The 12,745-nt window shown below is 48.5% G+C and overlaps 4 non-coding genes and 1 pseudogene across 4 annotated transcripts; all 5 read left to right on the top strand.

Moving 5' to 3' along the window:
- Positions 1-463: 463 nt before the first annotated feature.
- Positions 464-581, top strand: LOC126274543 (5S ribosomal RNA; annotated as a pseudogene).
- A 7,308-nt stretch (positions 582-7,889) lies between these two features.
- On the top strand, positions 7,890-8,008 carry LOC126273619 (5S ribosomal RNA). The gene has a single exon (XR_007549466.1). It is a non-coding gene; the product is annotated as a 5S ribosomal RNA (ribosomal RNA).
- A 1,146-nt stretch (positions 8,009-9,154) lies between these two features.
- Positions 9,155-9,273, top strand: LOC126273618 (5S ribosomal RNA). The gene has a single exon (XR_007549465.1). It is a non-coding gene; the product is annotated as a 5S ribosomal RNA (ribosomal RNA).
- Positions 9,274-10,418: 1,145 nt separating this feature from the next.
- Positions 10,419-10,537, top strand: LOC126273617 (5S ribosomal RNA). Its single transcript, XR_007549464.1, has one exon. It is a non-coding gene; the product is annotated as a 5S ribosomal RNA (ribosomal RNA).
- A 1,146-nt stretch (positions 10,538-11,683) lies between these two features.
- LOC126273616 (5S ribosomal RNA) lies at positions 11,684-11,802 on the top strand. Its single transcript, XR_007549463.1, has one exon. It is a non-coding gene; the product is annotated as a 5S ribosomal RNA (ribosomal RNA).
- Positions 11,803-12,745: the final 943 nt, after the last annotated feature.

The raw sequence follows: 12,745 nt of genomic DNA, 5'->3' as shown, positions 1-12,745 counted from the left end.
GCCAGCCCTTTTTTCATGCTACCTTTCTCATGTGACATAGATGCTTCCATACTGATTTTAAACTATCGTAAGATACGATATTAAGGAGCTCAATTTGAAAAGAGTGCGCCAAGGAAGACTTCCAAAGAGTCTCTGGAAATAACAAAACAGTGTGAAGTGACAGAAATGTTGTGAAATACGTCAGGGCATATTGTTTTGTAGCAGTGCACAACGGCAAATTTGTAAACAAAAATTTACCTTTCGTCGCTACAAGAGATGGATACTTTGTCGAACAAACGAATGACAGGCGGTGCAACGAGCAGCTGTGTTGTGCGTCTGACCCACGTGGCGGCGCGCCGCACTGCGCGTCGCCTTCGAGGTGGAAGGACGTGCTTTGCGTCAAATGTGCCACCGAAAACGGCGATTGCGTGTGTTGGGAGGAGAGGCGAAGCCTTCTTCTGCCGTGCGGCTACTGTATAAGGACGCCAACGGCCATACCATGTTGAATACACCGGTTCTCGTCCGATCACCGAAGTTAAGCAACATCGGGCCCGGTTAGTACTTGGCTGTCTGCCCGCCTGGCAACACCTCGGTGCCGAGCGAGCAGTACTTCCTTGTGCGACTTGGCCGGCGGCGCCTCGCGTGTCGTCTGTCTCCTGCCTCGCGGCTACATTTCATCAAGTCCGTAAGTTATGGCAATGTTGTATGATAATAGTGAAGAACGACAAAATAATGTGCAATGCGAATTCGATAGTTCCGTCGGAAAACCGTCAGCTTTCGAAATTCACCGTTGGATACTTGAGGAATTGTGTTTGTCGACCGATGACGTTCTCGGAGTTCAATTTGATACTTTTATCAATTCCGTGTTTTTGAAGTTGAAAACTCCCGAATTGTGTGATACCGTGGTAAATGTTAATGATGGTATCCGTAAATTTCGACATCTAGACGGTCGCATTAGTAACGTGACTATTTCTCATGGTGGGTTTGGCCTTCGAAATGTTCGTGTGTTCAACTTGCCTTTTGAAATCCGGAATGACACAATATCTCGTCATTTGCGGCCGTACGGGACCGTGATATCTGTTTTTAAAGAGAAGTGGTCTTCCGCCTATGTTTTTCAGGTCGAAAACGGCGTGAGGAGTGTAAAGATGATAGTACGACAACATATTCCGTCCTTCTTGTTAGTTAACGGTCATCGTGCTTTTATAACCTATAGTGGTCAACCTCAGACGTGTTCCTTTTGCGGTGCTGTTGGTCATTACCGACAAAACTGTCCTAAACGCAGGCAGCCTGTTCAGTTGCCACGTGAGGACGTTTTAAGTGGGCCTAGCTTTGCTTCTGTTGCTGCAACGAGTTTAGGTTCCGCCCCCCCCCCCCGCACGTGTGCAACTCGCGGCCGCCCCCCCTGTCTCGGCCGCCGCTGACGTCATGGACACGTCTGTTCCTGATAGTGACTCTGTTTCTGTTTCTGAACCTCCTGTTGAGCCTTCTTTGCTCGCGGCTGCGACAACCGTATCTGTTTTTGAAAAACCGGTAGTGGACGAAGTCTCACCGCAATCCGTGCCGATGTCGGCAGAAACTGTTGCGCATACTGTCCCGGTTACGGAACCCGACATATCGGCGGTTGCTCCTACTACCGTCCCCGACAGTCTTTCTGCTGCCAGTGCTGTTGTAGAACGTGAAGCTTTTACTGCACCGAAACCGCGTAGGGACCGGAATGTCGCTCGAGCTTCTGGCACCCCACGTTTACGTAGTGCCAGTAGCTCTGCTTCGTTTAATACGCGTGGTTTTTCGGACAAAAATCGGAGTCCGTCTCCGGTGGCGCGTTCTCCTGCCCCCCCTCAGGTTCGGTCGGTCGGGCAACCGACCTCCCGACAACCGGCCGCGCGCGACGGCGTAGACCTCAGCCACCGCCCGTCTCAGGGGGGAGGCAGCAGGCGCCACGCGAAAAAGCAGACCTCTTCCCGCACTCAGCCGGAGGGTGATGTTGTTGCTGCAACGCAGAAACGTGACATCGCGGTGCAACATTTGAAAACCTTCCTGAGCCAACCGACTTCTGATGCCGATTCCGGCATGGCGGTGGATCCGCCTTTGTCTGTGACACCTTCCCCCTTTCCAACCAAAAGAAAGGCCGAAGATTCGCACCTTCGTCGTGCCCCCCCTTCCACCCACGATTTGGTGCCGCCTTTATCTTCGGATGTCGAAATGCCCGCCGTGGAGCATTCCGCCACAGAAGGTGCCGTCACAGTTTCTGGGACTCCACCGCTCCCGCCCCCCCTTCCTAGTCAGTCACAGGATTGGTCGGCGGATGTGGAGGCCGGTGGTAACCATTAGTGTGACTCATTGTATGTCTTCCCCCTCCTAGCAAGTTTGTATGTTTTATCTTGTTTTAAGCAAATTTCATGTTTTTCTTTTATTTTCTTGTTTTTTAACTGTGTTATTACGTGTATATGGTTAACGACTGTAGCCAGTGGAACATCTTAACAGTTAATCTTAATAAGTTGCGAAATCCGCAGAAGGCTATGATTTTAAAAAATTTCTTGTATGATAATAACTGTCACGTCGCTTTTTTACAGGAGGTGACTTGTGAAGCGCTTTTGTTTTTGCACGATTTTACTGATTTTACTGTGATTGATAATATTGCCCCTGATAACGATACGGGCACTGCAATTTTAGTGCGTTCTGGCTTACCAATATCTAACGTTGACATTTTACCGAACGGTCGCGCTGTTGCTTGTACCATTTTTGGAATTGTGTTTGTAAATGTGTACGCTCCGTCAGGAAATGTTAAACCGGCCAGGGCTGAATTTTATGGTAGAGATTTGTGTCAGCTTCTATCCAGGAATGTCGATACTTTAATCGTTGGGGGTGATTTTAATTGTGTTTTAGACGACAGCGATCAAGAGCCGCGTCCAAACAAATGTCACGAGCTGGGTACTTTAGTCACTAGTTTTCAGCTGCTTGACACGTGGCGTGTTTTACACCCGGATTTCACCTACTTCACCTATTTTTACGGTACCGGGCGTAGCCGCCTCGATCGGATTTATGTGTCTAGGCAGCTGTCTGCCCGTATTTGTAGTGCTGACGTGACTCCTGTCGTATTTTCTGACCACTCCAGTTACTCCTGTCGTCTTTTATTGCCTCGTTTGTGTGTTCCTCGCCGTACCAATTTGTGGAAGTTCAATTGCAGTTTACTCAATGACGACCATTTTGTGACTTGTTTTAACCGTCTATGGCAACGGTTGTTGCGGACTCGAGGCGGTCATAGTAGCACCATTGAGTGGTGGGTTGCGATAGTTAAACCGGCGATTAGGAAATTTTTAATTGATTACAGCCGTGAGGCGGCACGCTGGCGTCGGGCAACGGCTCGCTTCCGCCAGGCTTGTTTACGGGACTTAGCGTTGCGGGTGACGTCACAGCCCGAGTTGTTGCCTACTCTGAAGCAATTTCAAGCAAAGCTTTTACTTGACATGCGTGCCGTTAGTGATGGGGTGACCGTCCGAAGTCAGCCTGCGGGACTTGTTACTGGGGAACCTCTGTCCATTTACCATTTACACAGGGAACGCAAACGCCGTGAACGTTTGAAGATTAATGTTTGGCGGCTGCGAAACGGCGATCGAACTTCTGTACAGTCGGAAATTGAAACAGATATTTTTGAACATTTCGCTTCACTTTTCCGTGCTGTTGATGTGGATTCCGACGCGTTGCGAGATTTTTTGCAGACTGTACCCCATGTTTTAACTCGCCCGGACAGGAATCATTTAACTGCCGCCTTTACGTCTGATGAAGTTCTCGATGCCGTTCGGCGGAGTCCCAACGGGAAGTCTCCAGGTCCAGATGGGATTCCTGCGGAATTTTATTTGAAATTTTTTCATCTTTTTAGTGAGATTTTAGTAGATTTGGTAAATGATATTCGAAATGGTGTGACTGTACCAGCTGCCTTTGTGGAGGGGGTTGTGACGCTCGTTCCCAAATCCAATGCTGTGCCAAATATCGACGCTGTCCGTCCGATTACTTTATTAAATGTTGACTACAAGATCGTCACGCGCTGCGTCGCTCAGCGACTTAAAAACATTTTGCCGGCGGTACTTAGTCCTCAGCAAACGTGTGCGGTGCGCGATCGGAATATCTTTGACGCTATCCTTGCTTACAGGGACTGCATTGGCTATGTAAAAAGTGCTCGGCTTCGGACTGCGGCGATTTTATTAGTTGATTTTAAGAATGCCTTTGACCGTATTAGTCATTTTTATTTGCGTCAGGTTTTGGTACGCATGGGGTTTGGTTATAAATTTACCAACTTAGTGACGCATCTGTTGCAAAATGCTACGTCACGCATCTGTGTTAATGGTCGTCTTACTCCTGCTTTTCGTGTAGGTCGCTCCGTGCGGCAAGGGTGTCCGCTTTCCATGGCGCTTTTTGCCATTGCGCTGGATCCCCTCCTCCGCTATATCGGTCAGGAATGTCGCGGCATTCAGATGGGGACTACCAGATTGGTTTGTAAAGCATACGCTGATGACCTTGGCGTATTTATTGAGCATTTAGACGATGTTGACAGGTTGCAAGTCGTTCTGCACAACTTTGAACAAGCTACGGGGGCGATTGTCAATACACAGAAAACTGTTCTTTTACCGCTCACCGCCCGCGCACGTACCCTTCGTAGGGACTGGTTCTGTGTACAGCAGCAGCATAAAGTTCTTGGAGTCCTTTTATCCTCGAATCCACAGCAGATGGAAGCATTAAATTGGCGGCCTACGCTGCATCGGATTCGTGCTGTTGTCAAGATCCATGCGGTCCGAAATTTGGCCCTTCGGGAAAAGGTGCATTTAATAAATAATAACTTCTTGGCAAGGGCGTGGTACCTTGCGCAGGTTCTCCCGGTACCCAAGCAATTGGGGCGCGCCATCACACAGGCGATTTACTGGTTTTTATGGAGGGGGGAGATTTTTAAGGTGTCACATGCTGTCTGTACCTTGGGCCTGTCCGACGGTGGTTTGGGACTTGTCGATTTTTCAGCCAAATGTGCGGCTCTCCTGTGGAAGAGAATTACCGCTGTTATGCAGAAGGCACCTTGCAGTCCCACCGCGGTTGTTTTTAATCGTTATCGTCCTCATTCTGAAGTGGCACCTGTTTCTGTGTCGCACATCCCGTTTTATCTTTCTTACGTGCGCCGCTACTATTTCGATAATAGTTACCTGACACTTCGTGACATCTCCGCCCACACGGTTAGCGCTGTCTGCGATGCTATACGCGGACCTCCTATTCGTTGCAAGTGGGAGTATCGATTGCCACGCTGCAACTGGGTGGCAGTGTGGCAAAACCTCGCCAACAAAGTCCTCCCGGCTTCAGTACACGCTGCATGGTACAAGGTGGTGCATCGCACCATCCCTACCAACTCCAAACTTCATTCCATCAACCTTATCCCATCTGGAGTGTGTGACGTGTGTACTGTCGACGATACTCTTGAACACCGCTTTGCGTGTGACCGCTTCCGCCGTGTTTGGGACGTCGCCAGGGATATGATTCGTCTGATTCAGCGGGTGGACGCTCGAACCGTTACTGTGGATGATGTATTAATTCCGCAGTGTGTCGTCTACCCCACCACCAAGCGAAATGCCACGGTGTGGATCTTTGGCCATACAGTTTTTGCTATTTTCTCTTTAAAGTTGTGTACCGATTTGGACTTCCTTACCTTTTTATGGACCCAACATTCTCAGATTCAGACATCCCCACATTATCGGCAAAATTTTGCAAATTTTTTGCAGGTCGCACTGGCGCATGCTTTTGCGCGTATGTCGGTACCTGCGTAACATGGATGTTATTGTCTCGTATTTTCAAATTGCCCTTGTTCGACACAATATGAATAAATGCGACTTTCTCTATGTTTTCTGGAACGAAAATTGCCGAAACTTGACTATCGAACGACATCAGAAGTCTTTTCAGTTTTCTCTGGACGTTATTGCCAAACTTCTTGTTTGGCATGAGTGTCGGTATTATTAGTTTCTTTTTTCTTTTTTCTTTTTTTTCCCCGTATGTGGCGTGACGAGATTCTTTACTGATGTTTCAGTTCTAGTTTCTAGTGGTGACTGTTTGCGTTATTTTTTCTTTTTTCTTTTTTTCATTTTTTTTTCATTTCTTTTACTGTCGAGCGCTCCCACTTCACGTCACGTGTCTGCGCTCGGCACTTTTGGAACCTTTCGTCGGTGTGGGATTTCACACCAGGATTACCGGCGCTTTAAAATAGCGTTTTGTTTCATGTTGTTTTTACTACACCTAGGCTGTTGCGATTTCTCTTTTTTTCATACATGAAATATTGTTTTGTTTTACGGTCGATATGAGTGATGACGGGTGTGGGGGCGACACTGTGGCCAGGCCTCAGACTAATTGACCCCTGCCCTCATTGCCGCCGCCTGCCAGCCACGCTCGATGCCCGACCGACAATGACTTTCCTTTTCCGGTGGATGCGTCGTCCTGGTTGCGTACAAATGTTTTGTGTTCCCTTTGGACAGTCGTCATCATCGATTGTTACGGTGTGAATCCGCATTATCTTTCCGTTTCCTCTTTCTGTTTTTGGCGTATATATGGGAGGCATTTATCACATTTCGTTTTCAAAAAAAAAAAAAAAAAAAAAAAAAAAAAAAAAAAAAAGGTGCTGTTGGCTCCCTCTCTCTTTTTAGATTGTACGTCACTACACCTGCCAGCCCTCTTTTCATACAAACTCTCAGGTGCGACAAAAAAAAAAAAAAAAAAAAAAAAAGGTGCTGTTGGCTCCCTCTCTTCTTTTAAATTTTATGTCACTACACCTGCCAGTCCTCTTTTCATACAAACTCTCAGGTGCGACAAAGATGCTTCCACAAGCATTTTAAACCACTGTATTAAACGTAAGATGTGAAATTACAGCAATGAACTCAGTTTGAACAAGAATGCGCGGAGGAAGAGTGCTAGGAACTCGTTAAAAATAACGAAACACTGCGAATCGACAGATGTGCTCTTAAAATGCGTCAGAGCCTACTGTTTTGTAGGAGCGCTAAATTCCAATTTTGTAGCAGTGCACAACGGCAAATTTGTAAACAAAAATTTACCTTTCGTCGCTACAAGAGATGGATACTTTGCCGAACAGCCTATGTCTTGTGTGCATGTTTTCGCACCTTTCCACGGCACGGCGCAGCACAGAGCGGCTCTGGTAGCTCCGAACGGCCGCACACGGCGCCTCGGACACGTCGGTTCGGCCCGCGCCCATCTCGCAGATGCTTCTCGTACTTGTGCTGTCATATGGACCACGACCCGAGCGGCAGCGAGCGGCAGTCGAGCAAAGTCGGGACAAGTCGGGACGGAAGGCGACAGCCGAGAATGCACCGTGCGAATTACGCAAATATCTGGAAGCGCGACGCGTGTCAGGCAGGTGAGACCGCTTCCCTCTGTCTTCATTTCTTGCTTTCTTGTCACTACCCCTGCCAGCCCTTTTTTCATGCTACCTTTCTCATGTGACATAGATGCTTCCATACTGATTTTAAACTATCGTAAGATACGATATTAAGGAGCTCAATTTGAAAAGAGTGCGCCAAGGAAGACTTCCAAAGAGTCTCTGGAAATAACAAAACAGTGTGAAGTGACAGAAATGTTGTGAAATACGTCAGGGCATATTGTTTTGTAGCAGTGCACAACGGCAAATTTGTAAACAAAAATTTACCTTTCGTCGCTACAAGAGATGGATACTTTGTCGAACAAACGAATGACAGGCGGTGCAACGAGCAGCTGTGTTGTGCGTCTGACCCACGTGGCGGCGCGCCGCACTGCGCGTCGCCTTCGAGGTGGAAGGACGTGCTTTGCGTCAAATGTGCCACCGAAAACGGCGATTGCGTGTGTTGGGAGGAGAGGCGAAGCCTTCTTCTGCCGTGCGGCTACTGTATAAGGACGCCAACGGCCATACCATGTTGAATACACCGGTTCTCGTCCGATCACCGAAGTTAAGCAACATCGGGCCCGGTTAGTACTTGGATGGGTGACCGCCTGGGAACACCGGGTGCTGTTGGCTCCCTCTCTTCTTTTAAATTTTATGTCACTACACCTGCCAGTCCTCTTTTCATACAAACTCTCAGGTGCGACAAAGATGCTTCCACAAGCATTTTAAACCACTGTATTAAACGTAAGATGTGAAATTACAGCAATGAACTCAGTTTGAACAAGAATGCGCGGAGGAAGAGTGCTAGGAACTCGTTGAAAATAACGAAACACTGCGAATCGACAGATGTGCTCTTAAAATGCGTCAGAGCCTACTGTTTTGTAGGAGCGCTAAATTCCAATTTTGTAGCAGTGCACAACGGCAAATTTGTAAACAAAAATTTACCTTTCGTCGCTACAAGAGATGGATACTTTGCCGAACAGCCTGTGTCTTGTGTGCATGTTTTCGCACCTTTCCACGGCACGGCGCAGCACAGAGCGGCTCTGGTAGCTCCGAACGGCCGCACACGGCGCCTCGGACACGTCGGTTCGGCCCGCGCCCATCTCGCAGATGCTTCTCGTACTTGTGCTGTCATATGGACCACGACCCGAGCGGCAGCGAGCGGCAGTCGAGCAAAGTCGGGACAAGTCGGGACGGAAGGGGACAGCCGAGAATGCACCGTGCGAATTACGCAAATATCTGGAAGCGCGACGCGTGTCAGGCAGGTGAGACCGCTTCCCTCTGTCTTCATTTCTTGCTTTCTTGTCACTACCCCTGCCAACCCTTTTTTCATGCTACCTTTCTCATGTGACATAGATGCTTCCATACTGATTTTAAACTATCGTAAGATACGATATTAAGGAGCTCAATTTGAAAAGAGTGCGCCAAGGAAGACTTCCAAAGAGTCTCTGGAAATAACAAAACAGTGTGAAGTGACAGAAATGTTGTGAAATACGTCAGGGCATATTGTTTTGTAGCAGTGCACAACGGCAAATTTGTAAACAAAAATTTACCTTTCGTCGCTACAAGAGATGGATACTTTGTCGAACAAACGAATGACAGGCGGTGCAACGAGCAGCTGTGTTGTGCGTCTGACCCACGTGGCGGCGCGCCGCACTGCGCGTCGCCTTCGAGGTGGAAGGACGTGCTTTGCGTCAAATGTGCCACCGAAAACGGCGATTGCGTGTGTTGGGAGGAGAGGCGAAGCCTTCTTCTGCCGTGCGGCTACTGTATAAGGACGCCAACGGCCATACCATGTTGAATACACCGGTTCTCGTCCGATCACCGAAGTTAAGCAACATCGGGCCCGGTTAGTACTTGGATGGGTGACCGCCTGGGAACACCGGGTGCTGTTGGCTCCCTCTCTTCTTTTAAATTTTATGTCACTACACCTGCCAGTCCTCTTTTCATACAAACTCTCAGGTGCGACAAAGATGCTTCCACAAGCATTTTAAACCACTGTATTAAACGTAAGATGTGAAATTACAGCAATGAACTCAGTTTGAACAAGAATGCGCGGAGGAAGAGTGCTAGGAACTCGTTGAAAATAACGAAACACTGCGAATCGACAGATGTGCTCTTAAAATGCGTCAGAGCCTACTGTTTTGTAGGAGCGCTAAATTCCAATTTTGTAGCAGTGCACAACGGCAAATTTGTAAACAAAAATTTACCTTTCGTCGCTACAAGAGATGGATACTTTGCCGAACAGCCTGTGTCTTGTGTGCATGTTTTCGCACCTTTCCACGGCACGGCGCAGCACAGAGCGGCTCTGGTAGCTCCGAACGGCCGCACACGGCGCCTCGGACACGTCGGTTCGGCCCGCGCCCATCTCGCAGATGCTTCTCGTACTTGTGCTGTCATATGGACCACGACCCGAGCGGCAGCGAGCGGCAGTCGAGCAAAGTCAGGACAAGTCGGGACGGAAGGCGACAGCCGAGAATGCACCGTGCGAATTACGCAAATATCTGGAAGCGCGACGCGTGTCAGGCAGGTGAGAAGCTTCCCTCTGTCTTCATTTCTTGCTTTCTTGTCACTACCCCTGCCAGCCCTTTTTTCATGCTACCTTTCTCATGTGACATAGATGCTTCCATACTGATTTTAAACTATCGTAAGATACGATATTAAGGAGCTCAATTTGAAAAGAGTGCGCCAAGGAAGACTTCCAAAGAGTCTCTGGAAATAACAAAACAGTGTGAAGTGACAGAAATGTTGTGAAATACGTCAGGGCATATTGTTTTGTAGCAGTGCACAACGGCAAATTTGTAAACAAAAATTTACCTTTCGTCGCTACAAGAGATGGATACTTTGTCGAACAAACGAATGACAGGCGGTGCAACGAGCAGCTGTGTTGTGCGTCTGACCCACGTGGCGGCGCGCCGCACTGCGCGTCGCCTTCGAGGTGGAAGGACGTGCTTTGCGTCAAATGTGCCACCGAAAACGGCGATTGCGTGTGTTGGGAGGAGAGGCGAAGCCTTCTTCTGCCGTGCGGCTACTGTATAAGGACGCCAACGGCCATACCATGTTGAATACACCGGTTCTCGTCCGATCACCGAAGTTAAGCAACATCGGGCCCGGTTAGTACTTGGATGGGTGACCGCCTGGGAACACCGGGTGCTGTTGGCTCCCTCTCTCCTTTTAAATTTTATGTCACTACACCTGCCAGTCCTCTTTTCATACAAACTCTCAGGTGCGACAAAAATGCTTCCACAAGCATTTTAAACCACTGTATTAAACGTAAGATGTGAAATTACAGCAATGAACTCAGTTTGAACAAGAATGCGCGGAGGAAGAGTGCTAGGAACTCGTTGAAAATAACGAAACACTGCGAATCGACAGATGTGCTCTTAAAATGCGTCAGAGCCTACTGTTTTGTAGGAGCGCTAAATTCCAATTTTGTAGCAGTGCACAACGGCAAATTTGTAAACAAAAATTTACCTTTCGTCGCTACAAGAGATGGATACTTTGCCGAACAGCCTGTGTCTTGTGTGCATGTTTTCGCACCTTTCCACGGCACGGCGCAGCACAGAGCGGCTCTGGTAGCTCCGAACGGCCGCACACGGCGCCTCGGACACGTCGGTTCGGCCCGCGCCCATCTCGCAGATGCTTCTCGTACTTGTGCTGTCATATGGACCACGACCCGAGCGGCAGCGAGCGGCAGTCGAGCAAAGTCGGGACAAGTCGGGACGGAAGGCGACAGCCGAGAATGCACCGTGCGAATTACGCAAATATCTGGAAGCGCGACGCGTGTCAGGCAGGTGAGACCGCTTCCCTCTGTCTTCATTTCTTGCTTTCTTGTCACTACCCCTGCCAGCCCTTTTTTCATGCTACCTTTCTCATGTGACATAGATGCTTCCATACTGATTTTAAACTATCGTAAGATACGATATTAAGGAGCTCAATTTGAAAAGAGTGCGCCAAGGAAGACTTCCAAAGAGTCTCTGGAAATAACAAAACAGTGTGAAGTGACAGAAATGTTGTGAAATACGTCAGGGCATATTGTTTTGTAGCAGTGCACAACGGCAAATTTGTAAACAAAAATTTACCTTTCGTCGCTACAAGAGATGGATACTTTGTCGAACAAACGAATGACAGGCGGTGCAACGAGCAGCTGTGTTGTGCGTCTGACCCACGTGGCGGCGCGCCGCACTGCGCGTCGCCTTCGAGGTGGAAGGACGTGCTTTGCGTCAAATGTGCCACCGAAAACGGCGATTGCGTGTGTTGGGAGGAGAGGCGAAGCCTTCTTCTGCCGTGCGGCTACTGTATAAGGACGCCAACGGCCATACCATGTTGAATACACCGGTTCTCGTCCGATCACCGAAGTTAAGCAACATCGGGCCCGGTTAGTACTTGGATGGGTGACCGCCTGGGAACACCGGGTGCTGTTGGCTCCCTCTCTTCTTTTAAATTTTATGTCACTACACCTGCCAGTCCTCTTTTCATACAAACTCTCAGGTGCGACAAAGATGCTTCCACAAGCATTTTAAACCACTGTATTAAACGTAAGATGTGAAATTACAGCAATGAACTCAGTTTGAACAAGAATGCGCGGAGGAAGAGTGCTAGGAACTCGTTGAAAATAACGAAACACTGCGAATCGACAGATGTGCTCTTAAAATGCGTCAGAGCCTACTGTTTTGTAGGAGCGCTAAATTCCAATTTTGTAGCAGTGCACAACGGCAAATTTGTAAACAAAAATTTACCTTTCGTCGCTACAAGAGATGGATACTTTGCCGAACAGCCTGTGTCTTGTGTGCATGTTTTCGCACCTTTCCACGGCACGGCGCAGCACAGAGCGGCTCTGGTAGCTCCGAACGGCCGCACACGGCGCCTCGGACACGTCGGTTCGGCCCGCGCCCATCTCGCAGATGCTTCTCGTACTTGTGCTGTCATATGGACCACGACCCGAGCGGCAGCGAGCGGCAGTCGAGCAAAGTCAGGACAAGTCGGGACGGAAGGCGACAGCCGAGAATGCACCGTGCGAATTACGCAAATATCTGGAAGCGCGACGCGTGTCAGGCAGGTGAGAAGCTTCCCTCTGTCTTCATTTCTTGCTTTCTTGTCACTACCCCTGCCAGCCCTTTTTTCATGCTACCTTTCTCATGTGACATAGATGCTTCCATACTGATTTTAAACTATCGTAAGATACGATATTAAGGAGCTCAATTTGAAAAGAGTGCGCCAAGGAAGACTTCCAAAGAGTCTCTGGAAATAACAAAACAGTGTGAAGTGACAGAAATGTTGTGAAATACGTCAGGGCATATTGTTTTGTAGCAGTGCACAACGGCAAATTTGTAAACAAAAATTTACCTTTCGTCGCTACAAGAGATGGAT

Source organism: Schistocerca gregaria, chromosome 5, assembly GCF_023897955.1.
Source record: "Schistocerca gregaria isolate iqSchGreg1 chromosome 5, iqSchGreg1.2, whole genome shotgun sequence".
In the NCBI taxonomy this organism is placed as follows: Eukaryota; Metazoa; Arthropoda; class Insecta; order Orthoptera; family Acrididae; genus Schistocerca; species Schistocerca gregaria.
This window is presented reverse-complemented; position numbering and strand designations above follow the sequence as displayed.